Raw genomic sequence first — 13,063 nt, 5'->3', positions numbered from 1 at the left:
ATTTTTCACCTTTGGGAATAATGTTTGCTATAGGCTTATCATATAGGGCCTTTACTATGTTGAGGTAGGTTCCTTCTATGCCCATTTTTTGAAGAGTTTTAATCATAAATAGGTGCTGAATTTTGTCAAAGGCTTTCTCTGAACACTCAATGACATAAATCAAAGCAAGATCCTCTATGACCCACCTCCTAGAGTAAGGGAAATAAAAGCAAAAGTAAACAAGTGGGACCTGATTAAACTTAAAAGCTTTTGCACAGCAAAGGAAACTAGAAGCAAGGTGAAAAGACAGCCCTCAGAATGGGAGAAAATAATAGCAAATGCAACAACTGACAAAGGATTAATTTCCAAAATATATAAGCAGTTCATACAACTCAACACCAGAAAAACAAACAACCCAATCAAAAAGTGGGGAAAAGATCTAAACAGACATTTCTCCAAAGAAGACATACAGATGGCTAACATGTGAAAAGATGCTCAACATCACTCATTATTAGAGAAATGCAAATCAAAACCACAGTGAGATATTACCTCACACCGGTCAGAATGTCCATTATTGAAAAGTCTACAAACAATAAATGCTGGAGAGGGTGTGGAGAAAAGGGAACGCTCTTGCACTGTTGGTGGGAATATAAATTGATACAGCCACTATGGAAGACAGTATGGAGATCCCTTAAAAAATTAAGAATAAAACCACCATATGACCCAGCAATCCCACACCAAGGCATATACCCTGAGGAAGGCAAAATTGAAAGAGACACATGTATTCCATTGTTCATTGCAGCACTGTTTACAATAGCTAGAACATGGAAGCAACCTAAATGTCCATCAACAGATGAATGGATAAAGAAGTTGTGGTACATATACACAATGGAATATTACTCAGCCATAAAAAGGAATGCATTTGAGTCAGTTCTAATGAGGTGGATGAACCTAGTACCTATTATTCAGAGTGAAGTAAGTCAGAAAAAGAAAGATAAATGTCATATTCTAATGCACATATATAGAATTTAGAAAAATGGTAGTGAAGTATTTATTTACAGGGCAGCAATGGAGAAACAGACATAGAGAACAGACTTATGGACACGGGGAGAGGGGAGGAGAGGGTGAGATGTATGGAAAGAGTAACATGGAAACTTACATCACCATATGTAAAATAGAGAGCCAACAGGAATTTGCTGTGTGGCTCAGGAAACTCAAACAGGGGCTCTGTATCAACCTAGAGGGGTGGGATGGGGAGGGAGATGGGAGGGAGGTCCAACAGGGAGGGGACATATGTATACCTATGGCTGATTCATGTTGAGGTTTGACAGAAAAGAGCAAAATTCTGTAAAGCAATTATGCTTCAATAAAAAACAAATTAATTAAAAAAAAAAACAACATTTGAAGCCTGGCCATGCATTTCAGAGGATGTTTCTACATTCCCTGACCTTGAGAAACAGAAGTAAGAGACTAAAACAGTGACAGGTCACCAACTGAAACATAAGAAAGCTAGGCTGCAGCTCAAAATAATAGTTTGGTTAATACACGAAGACTGGCTGGACATTATGAAATTAAGTAAAAGTGAGTAGCAAAGTATTGAAAAGGCATTATGGAAAATAACAGGATGTTTGTATTTTAATTCTATTAAAATAAGAACAGGATAGAAAGGTATAAATAATCATTAAATGTTTATTATTAAATTACAACAGTTTCCAAGAAGAAACTCAGTAAAAATGGAAACCATTATCCAACATTTTGAGGTACAGCAGTTTCTGACCACAAGATACAATGAAAAAGAAGTAGAATTTCAGAAGGAATGTTGTTTGAACAGCTAGAGCAATAATAGTTGAAAAGTCAGTTATATCATTGTTTGCAGGCCACTTTGATTTTTTAAATGTGTGCTTAACTTAAATTAACTTTCAGAAGGTGCTTAGTTATAGAAGTACTCAGATATTTCTGTAGGACCCAAAAGGTATTTTACACTTTTAAAAATCCCTTATCCCACCTAATGAGTATAAATTTTGTAAAATCAGTATTCTTTCTTAAAGTTGTGAATATGCCAGAAAATTTTACATCAAAACAACCTGCTAGCCCATGAAAGATGTTTTGTTTGTTTGTCTTAAATTACAGACAGTGGCATGTTCTCAATTCAGTTCTATTTTCACATATCTCTTATTTAGCAATTTTAGGCCATACCATCAATGCCCCAACACGCAGGAACATCACCAGAGAGGCAATACTGCCGCTGTTGAATTTGTACTCCCTTTCCAGAACAACCTGTCAGGGCTTACACCTGTCAGCAAAGTGGTGTGAATGTAAGTCTATAGGGGTACTCTGGGTACTCAGATATCCCCACCTCTCACTTCTACTGCTAGCTTGAAGTATTACTGACACATAAAGTGAACCTATTGGTAAAACTGAAGTTTGTGAATTGCTTTTTCCAAAGGCCCAGGTAAAGTGTTTTGACCAAAGCAAGCTCACAAAATAGATAAAACATATCCTGGCTGGTAAAAATACACTGCCTTTTGTAAACCCAGATGCCCACTGACTGTAAACCACGCACATGGAGTTTTCTTACTCAGCGCTGGTGAGTCACTGAGAAGAAAATGAAACTCGACTGAGAAAGAGATTATGATGTGCATATTCAGGAAAACTAAGGATTCAAGCTTATCTTTAACAGCCATGTGATCTTGGGTAAGATATCTAATTTCTCTAAGCCTTAATTTCTTCAACTGGAAAAAGTAGATAATATAGTACTTACTTGAGAACAGTGTGCATAGAAAATGACATAAAACAAGTAAAGCACTTAGGAGGAAAAAAAGTCTGCCACCCAAAGAAGCTGAGAAACTTTAGTTATTTTAAGATCAAGCTCACGGGAAAAAATAGTCCAGAGTCAACATCTTCTTCAACATTTTCTCCAAGAGAAATCAAAATGTTCTAGAGGACCAAGATAGGGAAATTAAATGCACTAACCTGTAAGAGGAAAGTGCTTGGAGGAATATTATTTTTAGTTTTCAAAAAGTCAAACTGCAAGAAAAAAATTGAGATCAAAGTTTCTTTATATGTGAGAAAAGCTTAGAAACCTCCCTTACCCAAGTCTGAAGAAAGAAAGAGACCCTGGACTCTGCTTTCCACAGAGGTGTTCTGAGGTGAGGGACCACTGATGAGAGGGCAGGGCAATCACTAGTAACTCCTCAGCACAGAATAGCCAGACCTAAGTGAGCAGCAAAGTGACAGACAGTACCCTGCAGGGCACCATGAAGGCAAGGCTTGAACAAGATGCACACCAAACACGCAGGCAGTGACTGTCTAAATTCTTCCCCGAAACTTCCACCACTGCTTGCCAGTGCGGGTGAGAACACAGGTGTTCACCAGGCGCTCTGGACCGACGAAGTTCCCTAGGACATTCTCCTATTAGTGGGACTGACATAAGGGCAATTCCCTAAGGACAGATCAAATTTCCCATAGGCTCAGAAGCACGGGGGTGTCTTTTATTAAATGGCAAAATCACATATACTTACTAATATAAACAATATACTATATTATATAAATAATACTGTTGACATTGTTACCTAGACAGATAGCTATCTATCAAGTCCTCCCTGCTTTTGTTTCCCTGGTTATTCAGCTTCTATGATAGTTGTATCTGAATCAGTTCCCAGCAAACAGCCTCATCTCCCTTGCAGCTCTGTTTGCAATTAGACCACCTGGCAACAACCCCAAACCTGGACAAACTCAAGTATTTGCTTCTTCAGACTTGCACAAGTGCAGCTTAACATGACAGGAGAAAAATGATGCAATTTGACCAGTTGAGTATTATTATAAATTCATAATCACCAAACTCAAATAGGCACTCAGGACTAGCAGGCAGGTGACTCATCCCAGGTCTGTCTTCAGACCTCTCTACCACGCAGCATTACCTCGCTTTCAGCTATGTCCTTGCCTCACAGAATACTAAAACACAGATTTTGGGATTCCTTGGTGGTCCAGTCGTTAGGACGCGCTTTCACTGCTGTGGGCCTCAAGTTTGACCCCTGATTATGAAACTAAAATTCCACAAGCCTCACGGTGTGACATAAACAAATAGAATTCATCAGAAAATTAACTCCCTTATTTTCTGATTTCCAAATCTCCAAATTTCCTGGAAGGGTCTCTCTTATAGAAGACCGGCCTTTTTACTGTCTCAAGAACCAGAGCCCCTGTTAGCTCTTTCTTCTGCAGTGCTACCAACTTCTTCTGTCCTGACTCCTTCGCTACCAGCCTAAAACAAGGACACCTGTCTCCCATTTTTAAAACAAAAAACTTTCCTTAGCCCTCTAACTACCTCCTCTGTTTTTCTGATCTCCTTCCTTGGCAAATTTTAAAAATTTTATCCTAGATACACTGTTTCTTCTTAGACATTTCCCTTCCACCCTTTAACACAGTCCACTAAAGTTATTAAACATGCAAACTGCCAAAAGGAACACTTTTTAGTCTTTATTTTATTTCACCTCTCAGCAACATTTAACCTCCTTGGTCACTTTCTTATTCTTGAAATATGCTTTTTTTCTTGACATGAGTGACAGCGTACCATTGGCATTCTGCCTGCCTCTTTATGCCTCCTACTGGTGACTCAGATGGTGAAGAATCTGCCTGCAATGCGGGAGACCTGGGTTCAATCCCTGGGTCAGGAAGATCCCCTGGAGAAGGCATGGCAACCCACTCCAGTATCCTTGCCTGAAAAGTCCCATGGACAGAGGATCCTAGCGGGGGGCTACAGTCCATGGGGTCGCAAAGAGTCGGACAGGACTGAGCAATTGACACTTAATTTGATACAGCCTCTTTTACTAGCTCCTTCTCTGCCTTCCACCTCCAACAGTATAGCCCTTCTGGACTAAGTTTCAGGCTTCCAAGCCAGAAACTTCAGAATCATTCTCATGTGCCTTTTCCTCCTCTCATACCACACTCTTGTGGATCTCTCATACCACACTCTTCAGCCAATCTATCCCTAGGTCTATTTCACCCTACCTTCAAAAAACACTGAATCCATCTATGTCTCTATATACCTAGTGACTCTTTAAGCCTTTATCATCTCTCACCCAAATATTAAACCATCTTCCTAATTTTATTACCTGATTCCCCTACTGGTATGCTGATTGCCCCAGTCCCAATGTATTACTATAATTAGCCAGATTATTATTTTAAGTATAAATAGAACCAGGTTGAATCCCAGTTTTAAATTTGGTGAATCACCTCCCATTGCACTCAGAATAAAACCCAGCCTTCTTAAGCACAGTGCACTGTGGCATTGCATAATTAGCTCCCGTCCTCCTATCTCTTGTCCTGACTAACTCTGCTCATCTACACTAGCTCCTTTCTTTTCCTTGAACACAGAGTTCCTTCCTTCAGCCCTTTGTGCAAGCCCTTCCATCTTCCCAGAACAATCTCCCCCAACCCCCTTTCTCATCCTTCAGAACTCAGGACACATGCCTTCTTCTCAAGAAGGATTTTTCTAAAGACCCAATCTAAAGTTGCCTGACCTACCCATCTTATATGTTCTCTCACAACATCCTATTTTCTTTTCCTGCCTCATATTTATCACATTTAGGAAATATATCTGTATTTGCCTATTTCCTTTTTAGTATCAATTTTGTCCAAAAATAGGATTCATGAGATCAGGGGCATATCTGTTGTATGTAGCCTACCCTGAATATTTAAATACTTGGTACATATCATGGTGTCTGACATTGTGTGGCCATGCAGTATGTGTGGAATAGATGAGTGACTGAACACATCTGATGGGTGAACTATGTGGATATAAAGAGATGCAGGAAGAGAAATCATAGTTTGGTTTACTAGCATAAAGCATTAAGGAAAGTTTTTGACACTAAAATGAGTTATTGCTCTGAAGGGGGGAGAAATGATCTGTAACATAATCGTAGAGAGGGACTTTGAGCAGAAGTGAAAAAGTGAATACAAGAGACTGATTGCAGAAGGAAATAAGATGCAGGATGACACATGGATATCCCCACTTCCTTGTGTGACATACTAACACAGGGCCTTCTCTTCCATAGACGGAAATACAGAGGTAGATCAACATGGAATTTTGAATACACTTGAACCTTTTGTAAGATAGGTTCCAAACACATAACTTAGGATAGGTCTTTACAGCATTCCTAAGCCACTTATTTATAACATATGGCTTTTCACAACTTAATTTTGACATTTAGCTATCAGAGAGGAAAAAGAATTAGTATAAATATATTACAGTTCATTATTTCTATAACTGTTTATGAATAGTTTTAAGTTTAGAAAAGGAAAACTTTAATTTTTTAAACAGATAGACACATGGATAAATATGTCATATAAAAGTGATAACAGTGAAAGGCAAGAGGATACATGAAAAGTTTTCAATCTCATGTGTGATAAAAACACATACATTGAAATAGCAATTTTTTTACGGATTAAATTGGTGAGAAATGTGTTTTGAAAATGAGACATGATGATGTTTGCTTGGTGTATTATAAAAATAGAACTTTCAAACTTTCTTTCTAAATTATGTATTGACTTAATATCTTAGAGGAAAAAATTAGTAATGTGTTTCCAGAAAAGGAGATTAAAAGAAAATCAAAATACAATGGGTAAATCTATAATTTAAAAATTATTTCAGTGTTATTTATTTTACCAATATTGGAAAGCAACGTAAATGCTTGTCAACTAGGAAAAAAACTAAAATTATTATGTACATCTATGCCATATTACTAGTACTAAACTATGTACTAGAATTATCTAGCAATTATGAAAACAGGAGTTTAAAAAAATCTTCCCAACATGGAAGGGTTTTTTTTTAGCATTAAAGCTTTCAATATTGCCAAACATATAGTTCTAGGCTATTACATGAACATTCTGAAAATAGAACATAATATAAGAAAAAAAATAAAAAAGGAAACGAAAGAAAACTGCTGATGCAAGAGCTAATTAGGTTAGAGGAAAATGCCTCTAAGGCAAGTTTGTTGTACCTCTGAACTAGTAATATAACCAAATGGTAATGTTTACAAGGAGAGAGTGTTTGTAGATAGGTATACATATCCCAGTATGTGCATATTTACATATTTACACATCAGTCAAATATGTCAAATCATTTCACAAATATATTTTAAATAAAGTTATCAAAAACATCATTTTACAGTATGAACCCTATTAGTTAAAATGAATATAGGGCTTCCCTGGTGGCTCAGATGGTAAAGAATCTGCCTGCAAAGCAGGAGACCCAGGTTCGATACTTGGGTTGGGAAGATCCCCTGGAGAAGTGAATGGCAACCCACTCCAGTATTCTTGCCTGGAGAATTCCATGGACAGAGGAGCCTGGTGAGCTACAGTCCATGGGGTTGCAAAGAGTTGGACATGACTGAGTGACTAACACTTTCACAAAATGAATATATCTTGAGCTCTGGACTAACAGGTAAAAGCAACCAGTAAGAATAAATTTCTAAGACCTCCCATTAATCTGGGTACATGCTTGTGGGATAAACAAATAGAGATACATGTCACTACCAATGAAGCCTTTTGAGTTAATGCTGTATAGTCACAGTAGTCAACTAACAACACTTATTTCAGAGGCAAAATGACAAGAATTCAGTCAGTAGCTGTATATCAGCAAATTAACTAAAACTGATGAATAGAAGTTATTTTTCTCTGATTAAGAAATATGAATAGTTTTTGCTATTTATGTTTTTGAAGTACTTGGTTTTTATTAGAGATAGTATTCTTGACTCTCAAATTCATAGAATCTTTCCTTAAAATTAATATTTTTTCTCTATAGCATACTTGGTGAGTTTAGCTTTGTAGTTGATCTTTAATAAGTTAGATGCTAATTAGGTCAAATCCAATGACTAAACATGATCAATGATAGTATTATTATCATACGGTAATGAGTGATGACAAAAAATTATCATGAAGAGTTAATTAACCTTTCTACCTATAGCATACCTAAAACTGCATAGTGATTTAGTGAAACAGGGAGAAATGTGAATAGAACCTGACTATGGTCATTCAGTTTTAGATGAAGCATGATTCAGCAACCATCTGATTAAAAACACAATACTATCTCTTCAGAAAGGAAATGAACTTTGAAACACTGTCTCTGTTTCTCTGTTATTTTCTGACTTTCCATTTATCTAAAAACTTACATGCAAGGGAGCAAACCACTGTCTCACAGACATAAGCTTTCAGTTTTCAAATAAAAACCCTGTATACACATGTTAACATGTAGCTTCTCGTGGAACACAGGTTATTGAGTGTGTTGTAGCTACTGATAACCCCTATAGCTTCGTGCTATCATTACCTTCAGGCTATCAGAATTTTATGAGCACAACCAGTAATAATGATATTTACTTCTTATCCACACCTCATTGCCTTACATTGATTTGCATAAGCAATTTCCACCCTGATAATTGGAGCCAAACATCTTTTTGTAGGTTACCTTATGGAAAAGAGCAGTTAAATACTAATCAAAAAAGTCTTTCTTTATTCAACCATATTTTAAATGATATTGAATTACCTTCATTGGATGAGCAGGAAGGTGACTCACTGTGATGGATTTCGAAGTGAGTTTATATCATGTTTAACAATGATCTTTCTTTATAATTTTAGTTCCCTGGTGTTGCCTCTTAACAACATAAAGAACGGTACTGCCAGGCTCAAATCAATAAAATGATATTGCTTTGTTTGAAAAGAAAAAACAGTAGTAATATGTACTAATTATTTTTTAATAGCTACTGAGTCAATGTTATCTGAGGGTGTCAAATTAAAATTATACATTTATTCTTTTATTTCTAAAAACTCAAAGAAAAATTATAAAAAATGTAACTAGGGAGATGAAAACAAGTAAAAATCAACTAAGAAAGGTCAAAGTCATGTGAAACAATTCTATCTAAAAGAATCCTTCTCTGAATGATTTACTTTAAAAATAAGTCTAGAGTACTTAGGTAAGAATGAGGATTTGAGCTGTGGAAGCTTAAATTATAAAAACAAGGTAAAAGAAGTAGATCCCAATTTATTGATCATATGTACAAACATTGTACACATGGGTAAAAATTACTATGTGTACTGAAACTATAAGAAACCTAAGAACTTAAAGATGTGAAAATTTCAGAAAGATTCAGCAATTCTTGCAGTAGTAGAGGTCGAGCATGAGGTTAACTAAGAAGATACTCAGAACACAGTGCCACTGAAATCAAATGAGGAAAGATTCCAAGGACTTCTGGATTAAAATGATGAACTGAACAAACACATCTGATCCCACGCTCTCCCAAAGCCTGACTAGAACTACACTGAATGTATGGGTGTTTTCTCTGTGATACCAAAATTTCTTGATTTTCTGACATCTAGGAGTGCTTTCCCTGACTTCTATCCTCTAACTCTCCCAACAGGGTCAAAGCCATATAGTCTCACTATGCAGATGATTAACTGAAGATTCAGGAACACTAGTTAAATTCTCCCATTAAATTGAAACAGTTGTCCCAAATTAAAGTATCAAATCCAAATTGTCTAACTAGTAAAATGCTTTAATAAGATGAAAAAATCTAATTTTTAATTCTACTCTTGCATTTTATAACTATGAAGTCAGAGGCCAGGAAGGACTTAGTGACTAACAGAAAGCCCATCATTAATCAGGAACAAGAATAATGGTTGTCAGGGGGAAGACATGGGGGGAAGAGATGGTTAGGAAGTTTGGGATGGACATGCACACACTACTATATTTAAAATGGATAACCAACAAGGACTTACTGTATAGCACATGGAACTCTGCTCAGCGTTATTTGGAAGCCTGGGTGGGAGGGGAGTTTGGGGGAGAAAGGATACATGTGTATGTATGGCTGAGTCCCTCCGCTGTTCACCTGAAACTCTCACAACATTGTGAATCAGTTATACCCCCAATACAAAATAAAAAGTTTAAAAAAACAATAATTTTTCTCCCTACTTATTCCATTGCCTCTTGGGTCCCAAAATATTCCAGCAATTGTTTTGGGTAATCTACTATGGAAGAACAGTAGCTAAACAGAACTTACAAAAATACAAATATTTCTGTGTTTAAAAACATGTATTATTTATAAGTGGCATACATAATCCACAAAGGTTCACACTTCATTTGCTCTATTTCACTTTCAATTTAACCATCAAAACAAAATGGAAACTGACTTATTAATGGGGCTCAGTCGCTTCAGTCATGTCCGACTCTAACGGACTGTAGCCTGCCAGGCTCACCTGTCCATAGGATTTCCCAGGCAAGAATACTGGAGTGGGTTGCCACTTCCTTGTTCAGGGGACCTTCCTGACCCAGGGATGGAACCTGGGTTTCCTGCATTGCAGGCAGTCTCCTGCACTGTAGATGGACTCTTTATCCATAGCCACCTGAGAAGTGCTCTGCCATCTATTACAATCTAAACAGACAGAATGTGTGTTCTATTACATACTAAAAGAAGTTTGGAGGCAACTTATCTTAAAAATTATGCAAAACTGAACCATTTAAGCATCACACACAATATTCAAGAAATAAGGAAACTGGACCAAAAAATCAGGAAGATCAGACCAAGGAAAGCTGTGAATATTCAGTATGAAACCATTTACCAGACATTCAGATAGCTGATTGAATGGATTATATGGATCCTAGAAACAAAACTTTTCTCAAAAAGTCTCTGGAGTCCCTTCTACTGAGGGATGTATGTATAAGTTGAAACTTGAAATATGTTGTCCAATACAAAATATTATAAAAGTTAAGAAATATGTAGCTGAATCAATACACAAATACTTGCTAAGTTAAATATAAACATGTTAACTCAGCTACCTTTATATTATTTTTATTCTATTTATTATATAACTACATTTGTACTTTATTAATATAATATGTTATTATGTGTTTTTATTATATTTTAAATTTATATTGTATAAATATATTGTTTTATTTATTTGTGAATGTATTTATAAAATACATTTTCCTTGCTCCCAAAAGAGCTTAAGATGGATCACAAGGACTAAAAGATTCAAGAGAAACCAAGTTTCAGAAGAAACCACCATTATAATATTGTTCAGGTGCAGAACACCAGGGCTAAGGTCCAAGTACTAAAACAAAACAAAAAATAAAAAAGAAAGAAAGAAAGGAAATATGGAGGGAGGGAAGAAGAAAGAAATAGAGGGATGGTGGGATAGGGGGAGAATATATGAAAAAAATACTATTTGCAATTTAGGATGCCTACATTTGTAAATCTAACCCTGGGTCTATGTGCAAATATAAACTTCCACTTGTCAACATAGAAATAGCCATTGTTAATATAAAAACAATTAATAGATTTTCCAGCAGAGATAAGCACTGACAGTCTAGATTAGCTCTTTCAGCAACATGTAAACCAAGATTCCCCAGAGGCTTGTGGATGGGAAATATATTAATATCAACTCTGTGACCACTCAGCACTATGACATGAAGTGTCTGTTCAGGAGGTCATTTTCAAGCCATATCCCATGCATCTTCATGCACAAGAGACGATAATTTATCACCTAGACACAGGAATCTACTGTAAACTAATCCAAACTGCTGATGATACACTAAATCAGTTTGAGTGATGAGTATAAATAAAGCGGCAAGGAAAGTACTGAAGGATAAAGATCTATCTGATCAATGAGATGTCACAGGCAAACGAAATGCAATGTTGACAAACACAGAGTCCCTGAGTTGAGAATTAACCAAATCAAGTACCAGCGCATAACGGCACACATTAATACAGACTTCAAATGAAAGTTTAATATCATGGGAGTTGGAGGGTAGAGTCCGTTACAGACAAACCTGAACCGACCGGGTCAGCAGAAGAGGGTGTATTAAAAGTTGATCTATTTTGCACACCACAGAAAGTACCATAAGTAAAGGAAAAACATTGAAAAAAAAATCCTTCCCAGATAACATAAGTATAGTTATTCAATCTTCCAAGCAAATCTAAACACACAAATGAGAAGGAAAAAATTAAATAAAAATTGTATACAGAAAGTAATTTCACATCAACTTGCTACCAGGAAATTAAATTCAATTTGTGGAGCTCTTAGGAAAGCTTAGCTATTTTCTGGAACTGTATGGTCATGCTACAACTTCAGTGGGAAAACAAAGGAGTGGGGATAAGGAAGGACATTTCTCCAGATAGTTGATATTCATGGAGGTCACTCACAGAGGAAAAAAAAAGATTTTCCTATAACTATGTGATCAGAATAGAGAATTTAGCACTTAGCAAACAGAGTCAACAGAACTCAGCAATTCCAAAGGTGGCCCTAATGGAAAGAGCTGATTAAAATAATTCCAACCCCAGCTGGAACAATTTGGTAAAAATATTTTCTAAGGAAAATTATTCTTCAAGGAATTTATATATATATTTTTTCTCTTGTGTTAAGTATTTAGAGCTTTGTCATAACATATTTAACTCTTGTTTTGTATTTTATTGTTTAGTTTATTTTGGGTAAAGATAGAATTAGACTACTAAAACATGACCTGATCCCATATGTAGTTTATTTAAATTTCAAAATGAAAAGCTTACTGAGAAAGATAAGATTGATTGCTCTCTCTGTCTTAGCATAATTGTATTTCAGGTGAACATCAATTTACTTTAAAGGACACTTCTAAGTAGCAGAATGCATCATAAATAATTCATCAATCACAGCTGCTAGGAACATGATTTACTCCAACAGATTCAATGGAATAAAAATTCTATTTTTCCATATTTGTGTTTGCTTTTGAGAATTTAAGAATCTTCCTTTTCTAGGAGTCTACTCCTAGATTCCATGTTTCATACTGTAAATGTATTATAATAAAACTGTTTCTTTTTTTCCTTCTTTATTTAAAGTACTGTATTTCCTAATTTAAAAAAAACACTTTAATATATTTGGAAAAAATAACAATCTCTGTATATCAACATTAAAACAGCGAACAACATAAAAGGCACATATCTGGAAAAGTGTTAAGAATTTCTCAAACAGTGCATAATTCCAAAAAGGCTAACATAATTTGCTTTCATTTTATATAAACTTTTAAATGGAAGAAAACGGAAATAGACTTTTGTGAAATCGT

The 13,063-nt window shown here is 35.9% G+C and overlaps 1 protein-coding gene across 3 annotated transcripts in view; it reads right to left on the bottom strand.

The window, feature by feature from the left end:
• The window catches only part of TRHDE (thyrotropin releasing hormone degrading enzyme), a 409,604-nt gene that overhangs the window by 103,454 nt on the left and 293,087 nt on the right, over window positions 1-13,063 (bottom strand). The window lies entirely within an intron of this gene.

Source organism: Odocoileus virginianus, chromosome 24 (assembly GCF_023699985.2).
Source record: "Odocoileus virginianus isolate 20LAN1187 ecotype Illinois chromosome 24, Ovbor_1.2, whole genome shotgun sequence".
In the NCBI taxonomy this organism is placed as follows: Eukaryota; Metazoa; Chordata; class Mammalia; order Artiodactyla; family Cervidae; genus Odocoileus; species Odocoileus virginianus.
The sequence above is the reverse complement of the archived record's forward strand: the minus strand, read 5'-3'. Positions and strand labels throughout refer to the sequence as shown.